The following is a 23,487-nucleotide window of genomic DNA, read 5'->3' as shown; positions in this document are numbered from 1 at the left end:
ACAGCTTGCTATGGGGGCAACCAAGCAGGCTCACTCCAAAGCTGCTGCTCTGCATGTCCATTCACACACAGAGCCGTGACTTGGCTCCGCCTCTTCTCTCTCCTTATTGGCTCACTGGCTAATGGCTCCTGCTGCTGTCATAGCCAATGAGGAGGGAGAATCCCCGGGGAGCTGAGGTTCTCGTACATAATGCTGGATTGCGATGAGGCTCAGGTAAGTATTAGGGGGCTGATGCACACAGAAAGATGCATGAAGGTAAAAAGCATTTACAGCCATTGTGAATTTAAAAAAGGCTTGACTTTAGAACCACTTTATATAGAAACTTCAGCCCCCTTTTTGTTTTGGCCATCCCTCCCATCTGGTGCCATGATATTTGTTATTCTGGTTCATGTGCAGATGTGCCAAAGGGCTCTGTCTGGCATTGGATCCCGGAGAGACTTTTTTCACACATGCTCAGACTTGCCGAGCTTTGGAACTTGCCTACCAGCCCCATCATCATACATATGCAGATAATTTGGTAGATGTGCCTAGGGCTCTACTGTGACCTCAAGCCCTGAGGCACATCTGTGCACAAGAAAAATTGTGGAATGGGGCAACTTTCATTCTCGTCTAGGCAAGACAGGAGTGCTGCTTTGCAGCACAAAAACTCTAAGCTAAAAAAATATAAAGATAATATTCAAAAGTGAGATAGGGAAGGGGGAAAAAACAGGAACATTATGTTAAAGTGGAATAATGGAATTAGTGGCCTTCTCCTTCTGTGCCACCATTTTACAAGGTCCGGTATCCAGCATGTGGTAGAGACCAGCGGCACAGCTGTACATGGGTGGCAGATTTCTGCATGGGTGCACAGATGTTGCCAGCTTCTGCCGGTGTTTGGGGGCATGCACAGAAATCTGGTTGCACAGATGCTCTCTACAGTTGGAGTTTAGTAACATTACCTCCTAGCTGTCACATAGCAATCTTAGGAGGCATTGGTGCCTGGGTGCCCAGCCTAGGCCAGAAACCTGGAAGTGCCACACAAAAAAGATCTAAAAAGTGAAAAATAGAATAATTTTTTTTAACAGTTTCTGTAAGAGGGAGAGGGATGGATAAAATAAGGTTGGTGCAGTGAGAATTCCACTTAATTTATGGTGAAGGTCCACTTTAAAGCTAGTATGGTCTTTACTGCATACTTACATTGATCCAGATTGGAACAACATCTCATACACAGTTTACTATGCTTCAGTGATGAATGAACACCAGAGTGATCGGAACTGAACACTCACTGTGTAAATTTAGGAAGGGGCTTTTAAAGCGGAGCTCCACCCAAAAGGGGAATTACCACTTTTAACCTTTTTCCCCCTACTCCCCATTAAGGATTTGCACCTTCAGGGAGCGGGGGGGGAGGGGACCCGAATTTGACAGGTACCTGCTCCCACTTTCACGATCGGAAGCGGAGGTTGTCCTCCCTCCTCGTAATCTTCTGGGACACGTGACAGGTCCCGAAGACTACAGGCCATTCAAACAGCGCAGCGCTTCTCGTGAGCTGTCACAACCGGGTGCCCACACTGAAGATGCTGGTGCCAGGGAGAGAAGACGGCCGGTGAAACCAGCAGTGGTGAGGACACAGCTGGGACGAGGGACAGAAAAGTGTCTGTATTTTAAAAGTCAGCAGCTACAGTTTTTGTAGCTGCTGACCTTTTTTTTTTTCAGATGGAACTCCGCTTTAAGTGACTTTGAATGTGGCATGGTTGTTGGTGCCAGAGGGGCTGGTCTGAGTATTCTCTGATCTACTGAGATCTTCATGCCCAACCATCTCTAGGGTTTACAGAGAATGGTCTGAAAATGAGAAAATATCCAGTGAGCATCAGTTGTGTGGATGAAAATGCCTTGTTGATGTCAGAGGTTAGAAGAGAATGGGCAGGCTGGTTGCTGCGACATTCAGATGGTAGGGTCAGAATTTGACTTAAACAACATGAAAACATGGATCCATCCTGCCTTGTATCAATGGTTCAGGCTGCTGGTGGTGGTGTAATGGTGTGGGGGAGATTTTCTTGGCACTAGCAAGATGTACCTAATAAGGTGGCTGGTGAGTGTAGGTTGGTGCTACATTGGACCCAAGGTATGGTGTAGTGTGGGGTTTTCAAGCCACCATTCATACACAAAGTGGGCTGCCCCCTGTACAGCCATGCATTGTAGTGGGCCCCCTAGAGGAGTGTCAAGAACTGAAGATGGCTAGGATCCTGCTCACAAGAAGTTCTTTACCTGTCATCACTTTCATCTTCAGTCCTAAAAGAATATGGAATCTATTCCTCATTTAAAGCTGAACTAGAGGCAAACAGTTAATTACACTAATACAATATACATACAGGCCATTCAAAAAGCGCAGCACTTCTCGCGCATGCTCAGTGGGCACCTGGCTGTGAACCCACAAGTTGTCACAGCCGGGTGCCCACACTGAAGATGCTGGCGCCAGGGAGAGAAGATGACCGGTGAAATCAGAGGTGGTGAGGACACCGCTAGACCGAGGGACAGGTAAGTGTCTGTATCTGTATTTTAAAAGTCAGCAGCCACAGTTTTTGTAGCTGCTGACTTTAATTTTTTTTTTCAGGTGGAACTCCGCTTTAAACATGACATGTTTACCAACCAGGGGCGGACTGACCATTTGGAAACTCGGACACTGCCCGAGGGCCCGGGGTCAGTAGGGGGCCCCATTAGATGCCCCTGGTACCTTTTTCATAGGCTTTTTTGAGTTTGGGCATGGACACAGGGGCCCCATGATCCCCTATTACCCGGGGGCCCCATGAGTTGTCAGTCCGCCCCTGTTACCAACCCTCTCCTGACACCAATCCCTTTCCCCTAGCAGCAGCTGTAGCTGGCGAGAGGAGGAGAAGAAGCACCCAGCATCACTACAGGGAGGGGGCACTGGGGATCTGTGAGGGGGGGCAGTACAGAAGGGGTGGGAGCAGCTGCTAAGCCCCCCTGTGGCACTTGAAGCCAGCAGGAGGGGAAAGGAGAAGAAGTCAGCAGCTGCAGGGGAACCACAGGGAACCGGTGCTGTGGGGGAGATGGGGTATCAGCGGTGCAGTTGGGAAATCAATGCTGGGGGCTGTCAGCTGTCAGAATTTCCGGAAGAATCTGCAACTGTAGAGTGCAGGGCAAAGCCAACCTAGCTCTTTCTGCTTCCCCAAGCTCTGTGTGCTGTGAATCCGCAGCAGGATGGTCAGGAGGAAAAGCACTTAGACCCACACAGTGTCCAGAGCAGCCTGCTGGGGCTCCACTGATATCTGGGGGGCACTGCCCACCCCAACACCCCACCTATATCTTGCTTTTGGATCAGAAAACCTAGCCAAAATGGCTGAATTAATTGACTGAAATAGTTAATTTCACCTAACCTCCATCTTATGCATATGGAAAACTTAAGGCCCCATTCACAGTGCTGCATCATGCTAACTTGTTTTTTCATGCCTTTTTTGCATCCTCTATTACGTTTATTATATTACATATATTAGTGTACTTATAATACTTTATATTACATATATGTGTCATACTGTATATATAATTTAATAATTCAGCACATAACACTCTATACTTTATAATAAACTAGACCTTCAACTTTATTCTTCTATTTTATATTGCATACATTGATATACTTATAATACATATGTGTTATACAGTGTATATATTATAATATCATGTAATCATCTAATACATGAAACTTCCTCTTTGATATAAATAATCTGTCATTCAGACTGACAAGACCCTTAACCTCTTTCCTCTTCAACCTTATGCCCCCTGCCACTGATCAGGGCAACCAATAGCCATCTCTACTGGAAAGCTTTGCCATAAACAAGCTCTATTAAAGCAAGATGACATTTTATAAGACACCTTTTTTTTGGGGCGGCTTAATCATGTAGTTAGTGCTTTAGAATGTCGGTGCTGGTTTTTCGGTTGAGCCGTTGCCATGGCGATCGGTGAATGCTCTAAAGAAATCCCTCCACTATTTTGTGACCTCTCTTCGGTCTTTTCCACTCAAGGCTTTCTCTGTTGATAGACAGAAAGGGACAATACCGATTGTGAGAATGGGAGGCGTGGGAGAGCTCAGTTACTGGAAGAGAGTGGGAGATGCGATGCACTTCTACTGTGTGACCCACTCCATCTCCCAGTTCTCATTTCCCCTTTGTTCCAAAACAACTTTCTTTCTATTCTGTACAGCATGGACCTTTAAAAAAAGCAAAAGAAAGAACGAGAATTTCTCCGGCAGCAATGTGGGACTCAGATGAGAACTTCGGTGTGAATAACCGAGGGCCTTTCAGATCCTCGCTGGCTCTGTCTGGGGTGTCAAACCGCATTTCAAAAGGGCCGATACAGTGAAAGCTTAAAAAGAATTATTCGGGAAGATTTAGAAAGGGGCGCATGTACGTTCACATGAAAAGGAGATATTTACAATTCATGTTCTGAGGCTTAAATCTCTGCCGCTTGGGCTATAAACCGGGCCCATACCCTGCTGCAGTGAGATGGGAAAGAGCAACACCTTTTTTGTAGGCCACCTAGAAAATGAACAAAACAAGCAAGAAAAAAAAGTAGGCAAAACACAAATACTTGGTACACTCCAAATCAAAATTCTAGTGTGTCAGTTGTCAAAATTAGACGTTAATATGTCCAAGGTTCATATGTACTACGTTTGTAAGCAATTATCCTGTCCTGGCCAACTTTCCCTCTTTTAGACATTCATTTTCACAATGGGTTGCTATTACTGCGACAAATTCAAAAAGAATTACTGCCAGTTCGTAGATAAGGAAACTGGAGGTAATTATTGCCACCCTTGGTTGGCATACGAGACAGGCCAGGGAGTGGGGATCTAGTGTGTGTATGCATCTTTCTGTGCACACCACTCCTAACCTATCCACCTGCCACTTGTTGCTGGGATGCCGTTGGCATCAGGGTGCTAGGATGCTGTCAGCTACTTAGCATCACTGGTTGTTAGGATGTTATCGGCTACATAGCCATACTGGTTGTTAGAATGCTGTCAGCTACACAGCCAACAGTGTCCTAGCAACCAGTGCCACTGTATAGCTGACAGTGTCCTAGCAATCCATGATGTTGCTCAAAATAAAATGACCACTATTTCATAGAAAAGTAAACTGGAGCTAATTAAGACCAACTCTATGATGGTGTACAGAGACAGGCCAGAGTGATCAGAGTGGTGGCCACAGTGTTTATACATCTTTGTAAGCACCAGCTGTAACTCTCTCACCTGCCACTTGTTAGAATGCTGTCGGCTACATGGTGTCACTGGTTGCTAGGACTTTGTCATCTAAACATCATCTCTGTTTTCTAGGATGGTGTTAGCTACACAGTGTCATTGGTTGCTAAGACCATCAGTTATACAGTGTCACTAGTTGTTAGGATGCTGTCAGCTACACAGCATCATTGGTTGCTAGGATGCTGTCGGCTACACAGCATCACTGGTTGCCAGGAGAACTTAAGCTACACAGCATTACTGGTTGCTAGGATGCTATCAGCTACACAGCATCACTGGTTGCTAGGACCATCAGTGACACAGTGTCACTGGTTTTGCCAGGATGCTGTCAGCCAGATAGCATCACAATTTGCTAGGATACTGTTGGCTACATAGAAACACTGGTTGCGAGGATGCTATCAGCTGCACAGTATCACTGGTTGCAAGGATGCTTTTGGCTACACAGTATCACTGGTTGCTAAGATGCAATCCGCTACATAGCATTACTGGCTGCTAGGACCACCAGCTACATAGTGGCATTGGTTGGTAGGAAGCACACCATAACACATAACTAACGTGTTTGGTGTCATAAACCTGCCCCCCCCCCCAAAGAAAAACTTGGCTTTAAAGATCTGCAATTAGAGCAAAATACCTATTGATATGCCAGCAACGTATTCAACCCCAGACAACACACAGGTTGGTATCAGCCTTACCCAGTTCTCTTTTGCTAAACTACTCAACTCTCTCTCTGTCTTCATCTCCAGAACAAATACATTAATCATTTTGTAGTCCCAAAATAGGAACTTGGAGGAATAAGTACTCTTACTGAAATAACATAGGCAGTGTGCACAAGGCACAGAACAGGTCTGGTTTTATGGTCGGGTCCACAACATCAAACATTTATAACAAAACACTGAGTGATATATTTAAACAGGCCAAATGGGGAAAAAAATTAAAGAAGTTCATAGTTCTATACCAAACATCCAGTAGGCCTAGATCACACGAGTGTACTACAACGTAGGCCTGTGTGAGAGCTGAGTTTACCCACACGGGGATGCACTGGTGTTGAATGCACACATGCACCCACACCCAGGGCTAATATAATATAACCTTTCTTTCACCATACCAAGTGAATAATCTGAATATTATCTAACCAAATATTCCCAAAAATAAATACATATAACATGAATGAAAAATAGTCCAATTAAAGTCCAAATCAAAAATCCACCAAAACAAATACAAATAAGTCCAGTAGGAAGGATTCCAATCCTATTTCAATCCTTGTGATACCTCGAAAAAAAAACCCCACTCATATAGTGCATTATCTTCCAAATAACAATTCACAGCAAAAAGTGCAAAAATAAATCTGTGCAAAATCCAAACCACTACAACTGTGATTATTAGTGATTATGCAAGAAAAGAGAAAAAACAAAATTATTTATAAATGTATATAACCAAAATGTATATATTAATAATCAAGTAAATAAATGTGAACCAAAATCCAATCTTAAAGTGACACTTCAATACATATGGTGAACGCTCAGTGACCACTTCAATTCATACAGTGAACACTCACAATAGTGATATTAAATACCATTACCCTCTGGTAGTATTCATAAGCTTGTCACGATATCCCTGGTAAAAGTATTACTTCCAAGTTTTCCTTCACTTCAGGAGCCCATCCTGCATATTCCTCATAAAGCAAAGGAGACTCATATAATAGATTTCCAAGTATAGGGATAAATTTATTAAATAACTTACATTGGGGATATTAAATATCAGCTCTGTGGCAAACAAAACCAGCCTTGCAATCGATAGGGCATCAAAACCACGTTTTCCAGCAGTCAAAATGGCCGTGGTGGCACTTCCGGTTTTCATGCGCGTGTCTTGACGTCACGTCCTCTAACGCGTTTCGTCACTTCCGGACTTCGTCTGAAGGGATCACACCCAGGGCTGCTGTTAGAAACCACGGGGCCCAAAATAGCCAACCTGACAGCGCCCGCCCCCCCCAAATAAAAACCACAATTTACTATGCTTCAAATATGAATGAACACTGTGAGTGGTTGGTACTGATCACTCATTGTGCTCTTTCAGGAAAGGAAAGGGCTGGTAAATGTGACATATTTACAGGACCCTTCTCCCACTCTCCATCCTGAAGGTGCTGGTAGGAAGCAGAGGAGGGAGGCAGTGGCACTGCGGGGTAGGGGCACACAGGAGGGGCCTGGGCAGCAGGGGGAAATGTATGGTGAACAGGGATGGTCATGGGTGCAGCAGGGGGAAATTACTGGAACAGATCCCCGGTATGGCTCTCTCTACAGCAGCTGAAAGCCAGTGGGAGGGAGAGGAGAAGAAGCCAACTTTCAGCTGCTGCTAAGAGAGCCATATAGGGGATCGGTTCCGGTAATTGTCCCCCACAATGAGCTGATAACCCTCCCTGTCCACATCCGATTCACCTAGCTGCCTAGGCCCCCTTGCTGGCCTGAGCACCGTACATGAGGACTGGTGGTACCAGGGGTGGACTGACCATTTAGAAACTAGGGCACTGCCCGAGGGCCTGGGGTCAGTAGGGGGCCCCCTGAGATGGCCCTGGTACCTTTTTCATAGGCTTTTTTGAGTTTTGGCAAGGACACAGGGGCCCCATGATCCCCTATTGCCCGGGGGCCCCATGAGTTGTCAGTCCGCCCCTGGGTGGTACCGCCTTATCCATGGCCCTTCCCACCCCTGCATAGATGTCAATTGGGAGCAGCGACTGTGTCCATGCCCTTGCTAAGTCTTAATTAACATCAATGGGACTGCCTGCACATGGATGCATGGAATACCTGTGCATCCTGGTGTGGATACACATGGCGCTTGCACAGGCGTACGCTGTAGTACACCCATGCGAACGTAGCCTAAGGCAGATTTGCTGCAACACAACATTTTTTGTTTCTTGTACAATATGTTACAGTGGTTTGTTACAAAGGACAACAATTACAGCTGCTAAACTGTTGCTCTTTGTAACAATTCTCTTTTCACTACACTCATCTCTGTAATGTTTTTGCTATAAAGATGATGCATTGAGAAAGCTGGGTGTGGTGCTGCCAACCTGTGTTTTATACAGTATATACTATATATCATTTCATATTAATATATTTACAGTATATATTTAATTTTTCTTGATATGCAATCTATGGGGGTTATTTATCTAAAACTGGAGAGTGCAAAACCTGGTGCAGCCCTGCATATTAACCAATCAGCTTCCAGGTTTTATTGCCAAAGCTTAACTTAAGCTGAAGATAGAAGCTGATTGGCTACCATGTACAGCTGCACCAGATTCTGAGTGCACCAGTTTTAGTAAATCTCCTGTAACTTCTTGTGCTATGTACATTTGAAGTGTTTTACCTTTATATAGTACTGTTAATGTGTCACTAATTGATATCTTCATTCTTCAAAAATACTCCATACACATCAACTACTTAAAGCTGAGTTCCAGCAAAACTATAAATAAATTAAAGTCAGCAGCTGCAAAAACCTGTAGACACTCACCTGTCCCTCGATCCCACGGTGTCCCCCCCCCGCAGCCCATTTCACTGGCTGCCCTGTGTTCCTGGCGCTGGCATCTTCAGTGTGGGTACCCGGCTGTGACAGCTTGCAGCTTCACAGCCGGTTGCCCACTGCACATGCGCGAGTATCGCTACGCTTTCTGAATGGTCCTGTAGTCTTCTGGGACCTGTCGCATGTCCCAGAAGACTACGGGGAGGAAGGAGGGAGGACAACTCCAGCTTGCGATCACTTAGGTGATCGCAGCAGAAGTGGGAGCGGAGGACCAGTTCTTAATGCAGAACTTCCCCTTTTGGGTGGAGCTCCACTTTAATGGCCCTGTAATCTATTTTTCATTAAATATTTCCTAAGGGCTTGTTTAGACTTGCGGTTGGAGGACGTTAAAAAATGCATGGTTGAGACATAAATGCAGTTGATAGGTGTTGAAATTTGTACCTGTTAATCTACATCCATCTTTCCCCTGTATCCATTCAAAGAGCAGAATTTACACAGGATTTCTCAGTTCTGAAATGCAGGGTGTGTGGACCTAAAGTTACATCAGTGGGGGGAGCTCTGAGAGCTGATTGGCGGGAAGGGACACACTCCCTTTACACAGCTCACAGGAACAGAGTTTAGGATGTCAATCTGCTGGAGGTCCCTGCCCTGTCACCATTTTTTTCTTGGTGTCAGGAAAACTTGTCAGAAGTGATTCATGCTGATAGCAGAGGAACGAGGCAGTGAACAGAAAAAATACAGTGCTCTGGATTGAGACAAGTACACACTATAGAGGGATATGCTTTGTTCATATTTCATGTCTGAGGTTTTTTTTCTTTAATTCTTTTTATTGAAAGGTTTAACATAGTATACAACATACAAAACATTGAAATTTAGCTGCAAGTTGCCATCAGCGACAAACAACGTAAAAAAGTGAAAAACATTAAAAAAAACAATGAAACAGTAACCATACCTGCAGATGTCCCAATACGCAACCGTAGTAGGATGGGCATACAAAATACAAGAGTAGCCCGCCATGTTCCACTGTGCAGTATTACATGAAGAGCACAATTCACACTCCAGTACAAAGCAAAGAGGTAAGCTTAGTCAAGCAGTGCAACAAGCTAAATCCAATATACAGTAAGTAATGTTGCAGAGTAACCCCAATAGGAGAAAAACTCGTTGGAATATCACGTCTTATTAACCTGGGATTTCTAAGCTTCCACCGTAGGAGCATGCGTTTTTTTCCCTATGAGAGAACAATCAGTTTTCTAGCATGGAAGAAAAGTAAGGTAAGCAGTGAGCGTATAGCTTTAGTGGGGGGCTAGATCATCTACAAAACTTAGTAGGCAATGTCTCACAGAAGGGTGTAGCGGTATAGTGGTAACAGCTTGAATGCACCGGAGGACCCCCAACCAGAACCCCTGTATAGCTGGACATTCCCAAAATATATGCATGAAATCAGCCCCATCCACCTAACAATGCCAACAGGAGGAGGAGGCTGATCCAAAGATCTTAGTTTGGGGTCATGGATATATGGTGTAAGAATTTAAAGTATATTAAATGGTCATGAGTGGAGACCAGCCTGGTGAAAAGAGCATCCCATATGTCTTCCCAGTCCTCTGTGTCCAGGTGAGGGACCACTGCCTCCCACCTAGTCCTACACATTTCCAGGAGTTTACGGGTTTTCGGGTAAAAGAGACATAAATAGTGGACAAGAGCTTAGATAACTCATTATCCTGCAGTAAAGACTCTAAGTCTGAGGGGGAAAAGGGAACCCCAGAGTGCCCAAATTGCACCTGATAAGCATGCCGCAATTGGATATATATAAAACGGCTTATTGGGCAGGTGAAACAAGGCCTTTAACTTATCAAACGTTCTTAATCGTCCATTGTTTGTAATGTCCCCTAACTATTTGACCCCATATATCGTCTATACAATAGGGTCCTGATATGTGTAAAAATGGGGTAGGTTAGGATTTTTCCAAGAGGGAGCATGGGGGGAGGGAGCAAAAGGTCCCCCCAAGTTCAGCCCCGTGTGCCATAGACCAAGCCCTTATCATAGATCTCATTGAGACTGTCAAAACATATAGGAACTTCAGACCTCTGTGTACCAGATGGGCCAAGGCTTCATAGGAGCCAACCACTGCCGCCTCCAAGGCAACTGTAGCATCATTCTGAGGGCTCATCAGCCATCTATGTGCAAAAATTAATTGAGCAGTTACAAAATATTTATAAAAGTTGGGTACTGCTAGACCACTTTCCTTCCAAGGTTGTTGTAGGATCCCAAGCCAAAGCCTGGGAACTCCATCTTGCCACAGAAACTCAGAAATTAAATCATGTATACATTGGAAAATAGTATGGTGAATCCACACTGGAGAGTTTTGCAGGATATATAACAGAAGTGGAAGAAATTTCATTTTGATCAAATTAGCCTTGCCAATCATCGAGAGAGGAATATTTCTCTAGGCACTGATCTTTTGCTTGAAATGGGAAAGGATAGGGGAAACATTCAACCATATAAAATTAGACACTGAATCAGTAAAAGTTATCCCTAAATATTTTACTTGGCCCCCCCCCCCCTTGGCACAGTGAAACAGGCCGCGGTTGTCTACCTGCGTCCCTGCCCAAAGGGAGAACCTTGGATTTAAGCCAATTCACCCGAAGACCAGAAAAGGAAGCTATATGATCTAATATGGATAGAGTAGATAACAAGGAGGCCCTGGAATCTTCCAGAAAGAGCACCACATCATGAGCATAAAGGGCAGTTTTTTCTTTCAAGCTCCCCACCTGCACCCCACACATGGAGGAGGAGGCCCGCAAGGCCAAGGCAATGGGTTTCATCATTAAAGCAAAAAGCCCGGGCGACAGGGGAAAACCCTGTCTGGTGCCATGGCCTACCAGAAAGAACTCAGAAAGTCTGCCACCAGTTTTTATGGCAGCAACAGGAGGATCATAGAGCAAACCTATCCAATGGAGGAACACCTCCCCAAATCCCATACGTATCAGGACTGCCTGCAAATAACCCCAATCCACAGAATCAAATGATTTTTCAATGTCTAAAAAGACCAATATGGACCCTCCAGGTGCAGTCCATTCTGTGTAAATATCCTCCTAAGATTAATGCATCTGGCCTTTTCTGGGCATAAAGCCCATATGATCTGGGGACACTAGAAGATAAAGGATTCTAGTAAGTCTAGTTGCAAGCATCTTAGTAAGGATCTTGAGATCCTTATTTAAGAGGGCAATAGGCCTGTAAGAGGCACAGTGTAACAAGTCCTTATCAGGTTTGGCTAACAAAATTACAGAGCATCCAGAAAGTGTTCACAGCGCTTAACTTTTGCCACATTTTGTTATGTTACATTCCAAAATGGATTAAATTAATTTTTTTCTTCAGCGTTCTACAAACAATAGCCCATAATGACAATGTGAAAGAAGTTAGTTTTGAAATCTTTGCAATTTATTAAAAATAAAAAAAAACACATGCATATAAGTATTAATAGCGTTTGCCATGACACTCAAAATTGAGCTCTGGTGCATCCTGTTCCCACTAATCATCCTTGAGATGTTTCCGCAACTTGACTGGAGTCCACCTGTTGGAAATTCAGTTGATTAGACATGATTGGGAAAGGCATAAACCTGTCTATATAAGATCCCACATTTAACAGTGCATGTTAGAGCACAAACCAAGCCATGAAGTCCAAGGAATTGTCCGTAGTCCTCTGAGACAGGATTGTATCAAGGCACAAATCTTGAGAAGGGTACAGAAAAATTTCTGCAGCATAGAAGGTCCCAATGAGCACAGTGGCCTCCATCATCCATAAATGAAGAAGTTTGGAACCACCAGGAATCTTCCTAGAGCGGGCCGCCCGGCCAAAATGAGCGATTAAGGGAGAGGGGCCTTAACCAGGGAGGTAACCAAGCTCCCGATGGTCACTCTGAAAGTGTACCAGAAGAACAACCATCTCTGCAGCACTCCACCAATCAGGCCTGTATGGTAGAGTGGCCAAACAGAAGCCACTCCTCAGCAAAAGGCAAATGGAGTTTACCAAAAGGCACCTGAGGGACTCTCAGACCATGAGAAACAAAACTCTCTGGTCTGATGAAACAAATATTGAACTCTTTGGCTTGAATGCCAAGCATCATGTCTGGAAGAAACCAGGCACTGCTCACCACCTGGCCAATACCATCGCTACAGTGAAGCATGGTGGTGGCAGCATCATGATGTGGGGATGTTTTTCAGTGGCAGGAACTGGGAGACTAGTCAGGATAGAAGGAAAGATGAATGCAGCAATGTACAAAGACACCCTTGATTAAAACCTGTTCCAGAGCGCTCTGGACCTTAGACTGGGGCGATGGTTCTTTCAACAGGACAACGACCCTAAGCACACAGCCCACATAGTGGCTATGGGCCAACTCTGTGAATGTCCTGGAGTGGCCCAGACTTGAACCCAATTGAACATCTCTGGAGAGATCTGAAAAAGGCTGTGCACCCACGCTCTCCATCCAACCTTGTGGAGCTTGAGAGGTACTGCAAAGAAGAATGGGAGAAATTGCCAAAAAATAGGTGTGCCAAGCTTGTAGCATCATACTCAAAATGACTTGAGGTTGTAATTGTTGCAATAGGTGCTTCAACAAAGTATTGAGCAAAGGTTGTGAATACTTACTGTATGTACATGTGTTTTAATTTTTTTTTTAATATATTGCACAGATTTCAAAATTCTCTTTTCGTATTGTCATTATGGGGTATTGTTTGTAGAATGTTGAGGAAAAAAATGTATTTAATCCATTTTGGAATAAGGCTGTCAAAAGTGTCAAAAGTTAAGGGCTGTGAATACTTTCTGGATGCACTGTACATGTGCTTCATAAAAGGACTGGGGCAAGGCATTAGTCCGAATGCATTCCCCATAAAGGTGAAGAAGCCTGGGAGCCACCTCTTCAGAGTATTGGTATACCACTCCACAGGAAGTCCATCAAGGCCAGGAGACTTACAAAATTGGCGAAAGAGCCGATTGCACCAGCTACCTCCTCCTAGGTGAACGGAGCATCTGGCATGACCCTAGCCTCATCTGGTAGTGCATGTAAGGGTAAACCCTCCAGAAAGGTCTTGAGCTGGGAGGCATTATGAAGGTGGAATGGGGGAGTACAAAGATTTATAAAAATCTACAAATGCCTGGAGGATACCCTCTCCCGAGGTCTGAAGGGTCCCATCCTGGGAGTAAACACACGGTATTACTGTAGGCATGTAAGAATCAGCTGTCAGCAGGGCAAGCAATTTTTCATTTTTATCACCCATCTCAAAAATATTTGCGGCACTCCTGCGAGTTAGGTTATGATAATGTAGTAATAATGTCCTCCCCGCCTGGTCGCCTCGCCAGAGCTATGAGGGAGTCAGAAGAGGGATTAACCGTATGCTCATGGGCACAAGCCGATTTTGCTTTATGTAGAGCAAGGGTATCTGCATTCTGGCTCACATTAGCAGCCTTAATAGCCGAAATGTATTCCCAAGTGAAGGGAGAGGTTTACTGAGCAGGATGGAAGTGGTAAGCTCCCCAGGAACAGAATAGCCTCTGCCGAACACTTCCATGCTGCTTCACGCCTCGGCCACGCCCCCCTCATGTCTGAGGTTTACATCCACTTTAGGAATATATACTTAAATACAAATATTTTTTTTAAACCAGAGATTAATGTCACTTTAAGTTTCCATATGAACTATAAAAAAAAAATAGAGACAATTTTTTATCATCTGAATGAATGTAGTCACGCAGCTTGCACTCTTTCCCTTGAAGCATTTGCTTGTCATGTGAATGGCTGACTTTGCAGCCCCTGAGCTAGAAACAATGCAGGAACAATACAGTACAGAAAACCACAGATAACACAGAGGAGATAAAATGTACAGCAGTGTATGTCTAGTTACATCTAGCCCTGTGATCTGAGCCTCTCATGCTGGGGCACGACATCCTAAGCAGCTATGCTGCTGACAAATATCTCTGGGCTATGGGATGAGCTTTTACTCCTCCTAAATTATTTTTACCCCATGGGCCCTTGAGTGACAATGTTTCATTCTGAGAATCTTGCTGCTAGAGCTGAGTCATGGGTGTGCAATGTTCACAGCTATACCTGGAAGCTTACACGGAGTGACTGGGGACTCACCGACAAAAAGAATTCATAAAGGGGCTTAGACAAGTGGGATGGGTGCCAAAGCTGCAGGTTTGAAGGTGGCCACAGGCATTCCTATGTAGTCTTAGATTTAATTTGTCAATCAACAAAATTTGTCAACAGTTATGTAGCAAAGGGTTTATTCAAATCAGGTAAGGTGCCCACAGACATTAGATGATAGTCTTGTTGGACCGGGAGGCCATCTAATGCAGTGTCTGTCAGCATATGAGACACTAGAGACCTCAGCTGGGGCCCTTGGCAGCACTAAAAGGTGACACATATTATTCAGTATGTAAGGGGGTTTGAAAATGGCTGGCAATGGTGCCAAGAGAGCAAGTCCATGCCCCGCTTCTTCTCCTACCAGAATCACCACCCACTTGCTTGAGGTTTTAATCCACTGCCATCTTGTGCCGATCTCCATGCCAGAGGTCTCCTAAGGATATTCCCAGCCACTAACCTTTATACCCCAAGGAGGGAATGTCCACACAAAAATTTAGGATTGCTGCTCTCTACTTGTGTTACTTTAAGATGGCATTACGGTCACATTACATAGACATACTATCTGGAATCACTTGACAGCATTTTGTCATCACATACTGTATAGTGGATGATCCACAGCAGTCACATGTGGAAACAGTGCACAGTACATTTTAAAAAGCCATCTTTCCTACTAGATCATTGCAATCACCTCTGGCTTAGATACGCTTCTCTCAGGTCTGTCAGGGGGATAGTCTCATTCCAGGGAACACTTTGCCCAGCCTAAAAGGCCTTTTGCAACCAGTTCTAGCCTCTTCCAGCATAAGAGTCAGGATGTCTACAGCCAGCTCATTTGGGTGCAGGTCTGCCTCCTCCTGTTCTCCAGCCCTGTCCAAGGCCTCCACGTACGGACTACATCTTCCATGATGATGCTCCTTCCAACCTGGCCTATGCATGAGCATTGACTCATCCATCACTACAGGAGGACTCTAAAAGGGACCTAGCACCTGATGACACTATTCTCCATAAACAGACACAATTCTGGAACAGAGCCACCTAGTGGCAGACTACCTAACTGCACCTACATAAAAGTGTATGTAATGCTACAAAAGACTGTCAGAGAATGAAGATATGCTGAAGTAGATGGTCAGGTCAGGGCATACTAGAGGAGGGACACTGCAAAGGTGCCACAGATGTAGTTGGAGACTGGAGACAGACCTCAGGAGATGGTCAGAGACTGGATATGCTACAGGTGTTTGTGGATTACAGACATACAATAGATTGTCAGAGACTACAGACTTGCTAAAGGTATGGTTAGAGACTGGGGAAAGGCTAATGGAGATTGCTAGAGACTGTGGTAATGCTACAAGTGTAGTTGGAGATTGGGGACAGACTTCAGGAGATGGTCAGAGACTATGGACATGCTACAGGTGTGTTTGTGGATTACAAACATACTACAATAGATTGCCAGAGACTGCAAACATGCTACAGGTGTGGTTGGCGACTGGGGACAGACTTCAGGAGATGGTCAGAGACTATGGAAATGCTACAGGTGTAGCTGGAGACTGGGGGGCATGCCCATGGAGATAGTCAGAGACTGTGGACATGCTAAGGCCAATGGAGATAGTCAGAGACAGTGGACATGCTAAAGGTGTGGTTGAAGACTGTGGACAGACTTCAGGCGATGGTTAGAGACTGTGGACATGCTACAATTGTGGTTGGAGACTGGAGGTACAGATATGCTGCATGATATGGTAAGAAACTCTGGATATGCAATGGGTGTAGTTGGTGACATACTTCAGGAGATGGGCAAAGACTGGGAAATACTACAGGTGTGGTTGGAGATCAGAAACATGCTGTAGGAAATGTCCAGATACTCTAGACATGCTACAGGTGTGGTTGTAGACTGGAGATATGATATAGATGTAGTTGGACACTACAGGCAAGCTGAAAGAGATAGTCAGAGAATGGACATGCAACAGGTGTGGCTGGAGACTGGAGATATGCTGCGGGATATGGTCAGAGACTGAAGACATGCTACAGGTGTAGCTGTTGATTAGGACAGGCTGAAAAAGACGGTTCAGAGAGCACGGACATGGTATGGGTATGATTGGAGACTAAAGGCATGTTGTAGAACATGTCAGACTGTGGACAAGCTACAGGTAAATTTGGAGACTGGGGACATACTGCAGGATATGGACAGAGTCTGGAGTGATGTTACATGGGAATGCCTAAACATCACTGTCATTGCAACCCCTTCAATCAATTTTCCTACTACCAACTGCTGCTTGGGTCTACAAAAAGCCCTTGAGTGCTATGACATGTGATTTAGTGTGATTCTATGGCTAGCTGGTCAGCCAAGGTGGGGGGCAAATACAGCTTGTCTGGAAGGATGTGGAGTGGGGGACAGAGGCAGAATATTTAAATGTGGACCTGACTATTCCATGTGCATCAGTGCTTTTTTCAGAGAAAGGGTTTTAATTTTTCTGACATGGCATTGGGTTTATGCTACCAGTTTAGTCTAGATGTAAGAGTTTTCAGTTCTTCCTTGTACATTGTTTTGTTGCTAAGCAATACTTTCCTCTATACATTTCATTTTATTGCTTGGTATGACTCTGCATAGAACTGCATACATACGTGTTCAGTGCATAAATGGAGTCGTTTGAGTCATGACAGAAAGCATGCAATGAGTAAGAAGGAGAGACAGCAAATTTTATATTTCATAGAAAAGTAACAGACATGGAGCAGAACATTATTAGGTGACAGAACACGGTCCTTTTGTATTCGTTATGTATCTTTCTTATTATTGGGGAGAAAAAAAAATGAGGAAACCTATCAGAAAAATATTTCAACTGCTAAAGAATATTTTTGACGTGTGACTTCAGACACAGGACCGAAAGTCACACCAAACACCATGTACACAAGGTGTGACTGGCGATTGAGTGAGACAATCTGCATTGCTGGCTACCTTACTTCTGAGCATACCAGATGTCGTATTCTTTGATGGGCAATTTTTTTAATGTTGATTTTGTGAGTGTTTTTATGCTTGGTTTTAAATAAATGGTTATATACAGGATTATGCTATGTGGGCCACTTTTTTCTTGAGTCCTAGTTATATATGAAGCTTATGGGGAATTGACTGAAAGTTCTTTGAGGACTGGAGCTGAAAGAAAAGAGATCTGTTTACAAGTGTTATTACTAATCACTAAAATAAGGGGCAATAAATTCTGGTGAGTGTGGTGACATATGGCAGTGGTTTATCACTCACCACAGTGGAGGATTGAAAAGGTGCACAAGTATTGAATTAAGAATTTGGATTCGCCAAGTTTATGAAGATATCACTGACTGTATTCATATTTATTATATTGACTTCCCTTTCATAGACACTTATTAATTCCTTTTTTTAACTTTTGCTCTTTTTATTTGTGTATTACTGAGTTTGGTTTCACTACTAGAGAGCACACTTAGCTGTCGTTTTCTCTCTTTATTATGTGTACCTGTACCTGTCACACACTGGTTTGACTGGGTTTGACTGGGGTGTGTAAATCACAAGACAAGCTGAACAGAGTCACAAATACTTTTGCAGTTAAAGTGGTTCTTACAGAATAGATTAAAATAGATTTATTATTGTGTGTTCAGTTGTTGTAGCCATTGAGATTAGCTATAAATGTGTGTATTACATATACAAATGAATAAAAACTGCAGCTCACCTTCTCTTATACTACATATAGAGTAAGACAAATGTTTTTTTTTTAAATGTGAAATTCAAGTAAACAGCACATAGAAAAAAAGAAGATATCTATAATTGTGTAAGGTCTAGAGCACAACAACAATAAGATCACAGCCCATAGATATTTACAACATACCCATGATTTGGTAAGGTTCAGAGCACAATAACAATAAGATCAAAACACATAGATATTTAACTAGACAGATTTGTTGGCTGGGGCCCAGAATATGCTGGAGGAGAGTTCACAATCTCTCATAAAAATCTTACAGACCGAGAAATGAAAGTGGGTCGGTTATTCCTACAGCCCATGCCAAACAATGGAGGGCTCCCTTTTATCTCCAGCACCCACCATGTTTGACTAGAGCTTCAAATGCTTTATACTTAAAGAAACCCTTCAGATTAATCAAGCCAGATTCAGACTTGTCAAGGCTGTATATGCCAAATCCAACATATTTTTTAAATAGTAAGTGTAAGGTCATCTAAAGTTTGGACATGTCAGAAGATTCCCAAACACATCACAAAATAACCGAAAAGCCTCTTGTGAACTCATTATACACAAGTCATAGTAAATAAATTAGCTGAACCTTCACATGTTCCATTGTGGATGAACATGTTTTCAGTTTCTGCAATAGATAGATGGATAGATTCTCAATACCTTTCCAGCTCCTCTTCACCCGGCTATACTTGTTTCCTGTGCTGACCACCTTCCACCGCCCACGTCAGTGGCTAGCAGTCATTGGTGAGCATGGTATCATTTCAGCACTGGCTAATGAGAGTCTCTTCTTACTTCCATATGCTCTATATGCCAAACCTAACATATTTTTTAAAATAGTAAGTGTAAGGTCATCTGAAGTTTGGACGTGTCAAAAGATTCTCAAACACATCACAAAATAACCATGAAGCTTTGTGTGGAATCAATCTCCCTTATAAACAAGTCATAGTAAAGAAATTAGCTGAAACCTTCACATAGTTCCCACTACACTTATTTTCTTTGCCGATGATCTTCCACCACCCACATATGCTTGGGTACTGAACTGGCATGGGCAGCATGGTCACAATGTAGAGCTGGAAAATTAGAATCATTGCGTAAGCTGGTCATAGATGACTTTTTCAATCAGTTAGCAGGCAGAGGAAGCAGTTCATTCTTTCTCAAACAAGTGGGGTGGATGGAGGGATCCTCCCCGCTAGGAGATTGTATTCTGACAATGGGACTCTTTGCTGTTAGAATACACTGCTCAGTGACTGCAACTTCTGATCGAGAAAAAATTTCCAATATTCTTGTTCAACAGAAGTTGATCTAAGAATCGACTTCTGTTGAACAGAGATCGGCCACATATGGATTGAAATTTGTCTGGTCCTTGTTGAACCTGATGAATTTCAATCCATCGTTGGCCAGCTTTACTTCCGAGACGAAAGAGACTCTTATTGGTCAGCACCGCAAGTGACCATGCTGAGCAATGACCACTAGCCATTGCTGGCCAGACCTACCTAACCATAGCAATTAAGCCCCACCAACCAGACACAATGAATAGATAACAAACTAATAACTCTACTTACAGTACCACACATCCAAAATTTACTTTTGAGCCATAAAAGCCTGACAAATTCTAATTTTCCCCTCTTTACTTAGAAAAAGTGATATTTTTCCTGTCTGAAGAGTTTTTCCTCACTTTCTGAGTTGGGGAAATAACAGAGCGAGGAAAAATCTTTCCAAAGAGGAGACTAAGGTAATAATAAAAGCTCCACAAGTTCCAATCATTGTATTCAAACTTAAAAAAACATTTTTTCTTCCCTTTTTTAGGGGGCAGACTGTCTTTAAAGAGACCCTGTCACCAACTTGAAAATTCAACTATTTTAAATGTTCACTTGCAGTATTTTGCTCCATAAAATATTTTGTATTCACCTGTATTATGCCTTTTAATTGCTCCAGGAAGAGTCAATTACCCAGCACAGCCCCCTTCCTCCTTGCATGGCATAGCCCTCTCCTCGTTTGGGAGTGTCTGATTAATGCTTATGTGGGACCAGCTGCTCCACCCCTATCTTCACCTCCCTACATAACTTTTTTATGTAGCTGCTGGGGTAGGAGAAAGGGGAATTTTATAGACTGTCACTTTAGTGACAGCTCTGTGAATGTCAACATCAAATACAAGATGGCGGCAGGCACCAGCATTTTTATGGCTTCTTGATGTCCACACAAGGAAGACGTTTACAGGTCAACAACATGCCCAAAATATGTTGAGTGCACATATAATTTTATGGGAATAGGGTTTCTTTAAAACATCTCTCTCTCAAAAGGAGAATAAAATAAAACAATACCCTGTCATGGTACTTGCCTTGTGCCTCTGATCTTCAATATCTTGCAGAGCTACACCAAGCAAAGAATATTTATCATGTGACAGACTTCAAAGAGTATTAAATGCCAGGGTCCCCTGTTGCACACTGTGCTTCTATCTGCTGGCCACTACATCATGTCATTACTATATCCCTGTACTATGGTGTTGTAGTTGCCCCAGTGGGGTGGAACCATAGCATAGAGCAAGGGATGAGTAGGGAAGTGTAAAAGAGCCTGCAGGCGGGTGCACACGCCTAGTGCATTACCAAAGGAATATTGTATAAAGCAAAACATACAGCCAAATGGATACTCACAAAAATAAATGTATGACATTAACTCTCAATCCAGTGCAGGAATAATGTGGCCAAACATACCATAACACTGCACTGGCAAGCTGATGCGTTTCGGGGGGTGGGGGCGCACCCCCTTCTTCAGAGCTCCGGTTGTATGTTTTGTTTTATACAATGAACCTTCGGTAATACACTAGGCATGTGCACCCTCCTGTGTCTCTTTTACAGTTGTCTACTAGATTCCCTGATCTGAGGAGGGTTACATTTATATAGCATACCCGAAGGATGTTTTTCCATTGCTTTTGATGATCCACTGCACAAGTAGACTCGGAGGTAGAACTCTATGTGTTTGTTCAAAGTTTTGTGCAAACTGCCAGAAGTGTGCCTGAGTCTGAGGATTTCTCTCTACAAGAGAGCCCAGAATCATCAGATGTAAGACTTGTATCAAGGCTGTTCTTTTACATGCAGCTTTTTTTAAATTATCATTATTATTTATTTGGAACAAACTGTTTTTGCTTGAAACGGATGGTTGGACAAGCTCTGTGAAGCTAATCTCACTCACATATGCTTAAAATAGAAAAAAAAAATAATGGCCAGCAATCTCACTAATCTGCAATAATTGCCTGATCCGTTCAAGTCATCTGAAGCGATTAATCATGTATGCTTTTTGTGCAGACGGCCAACTGGGAAGAGAGGTTTTCTGTGGAAATGTGAAGCCAGTCTTCTGCATGGCAGGAACATCCTGAGAAAAGGTAAATTGCCCTGAAACCCTTGGTGTCCCTTGCTCCTCCTTTCTGTGGATCTACACTGCCAGAAGGGCATTTCAGTAAAACGTAACATATGAAGGATTTTCATTGGCCGAAAAAAAAAAAAAAATTCAAGGCTTTGTCTGCTATCCTTTATTATGGAATAAAATCCTTATTTATTGGATTTGTGATAGAAGTGAGACATGAAGCAGATACATGGCAGTTGAAAGGATGAGAGACCTAAACCTGGTGTCTTGCCTAACCCTAAAGCTCATCTCTGGGGAAAGGAACATTTTTATTTTGGGGTGGGGCTGCCCCCTGCTCTGCTCCCCACTCAATTCTCTGCTCTCCCAGTGCTCTCTTCTGCTTATCAAGAACTGTCCTTTGGTGTCCTCAAGTTCGATGCAGGGCTAAGGGTTCCTTATTGGACATGACATCAAAGGACCTGTGACCAACAGAGCAAAAGAGGCTGCAGAGATGATCTTACAGCTTGAAGGGAGCTTTCAGGAGTGGAGAAGATAGGTAAATTTGGTTGTGAATTTAGCCTAAAGCTGATCATACACGTGGCAACTTTTAGGCAATTATAATCACTTTCCATTAACAGGGCATCAAACAAATAATCTAAAGTGGTTGCCTGAAACTAAGCAGTCTACCACCCATGAGCTTGATCATCCACCAAATTTCAAATCGATCAAACTGGGCAATAAGTTCACAATTTTAATAAAGGTTATTTAAAAAAATTTTAAATTTTGAGCTGGATTCGATTAAAGCAATTTCGATCCCATCTCTTTGTGGATGATTGGAAATAGGATTTTATGTGTTTGACTGATTTGCAATTTTGACCAAAAACCCCCCGAAAGTATGATCACTCAATCATATTGCTACATATATGGGCAACTTAACAGGGATAAGTAGCTTTCGTATTTTTTTAGTTCAAGTCCTTGGACATTGTGGACCTTTCAACTGGGTTATAAATTAAGAACACTTCTAATATTATCTTCTGTTGGACCTGGTGCCTTGACATCTTCAGCATGCTTGAAAGCATTTTTCCATAGAATTTTCTTGGCAAATCTTTTACACAATAGGCTGCCAGGTCTTTCCTCAGCTCTACCCAATTATTTAGCTTAGGACTGGCACTCAGAATTTGATAACACTTGTGCATAACCAGTTTGTACACACCTACTAGGACCAATTTTGATAGGATCAAATTAACCTACCATGTCTTTGGATTCTGGAAAGAAGCCCATACGAACACATGGAGAAAATGCAAACGCCATGCAGATAGTCCTCAAATGATCTTAAATATGTATTCTATGGGCCAGCTCTCTGGGCACTAAAGAATGCCATGCCTTTCCTCATTTTTCCATAATTATTTGGATTGGGAATGGCATCCAGAATGTGATAACACATGTGCATAACCAGTTTGTACACATTAACTTGGACATACCATCATGTCTTTAGAGTCTGGGAGGAAGCCCATATGAAGACAGGGAGAACGTGAAAATGCCATGCAGATAGAGT

Source organism: Staurois parvus, unplaced genomic scaffold, assembly GCF_062004578.1.
Source record: "Staurois parvus isolate SC_StPar_1 unplaced genomic scaffold, SC_StPar_1.0 ptg000192l, whole genome shotgun sequence".
Classification (NCBI taxonomy): Eukaryota; Metazoa; Chordata; class Amphibia; order Anura; family Ranidae; genus Staurois; species Staurois parvus.
Note: the sequence above shows the minus strand (reverse complement) of the source record.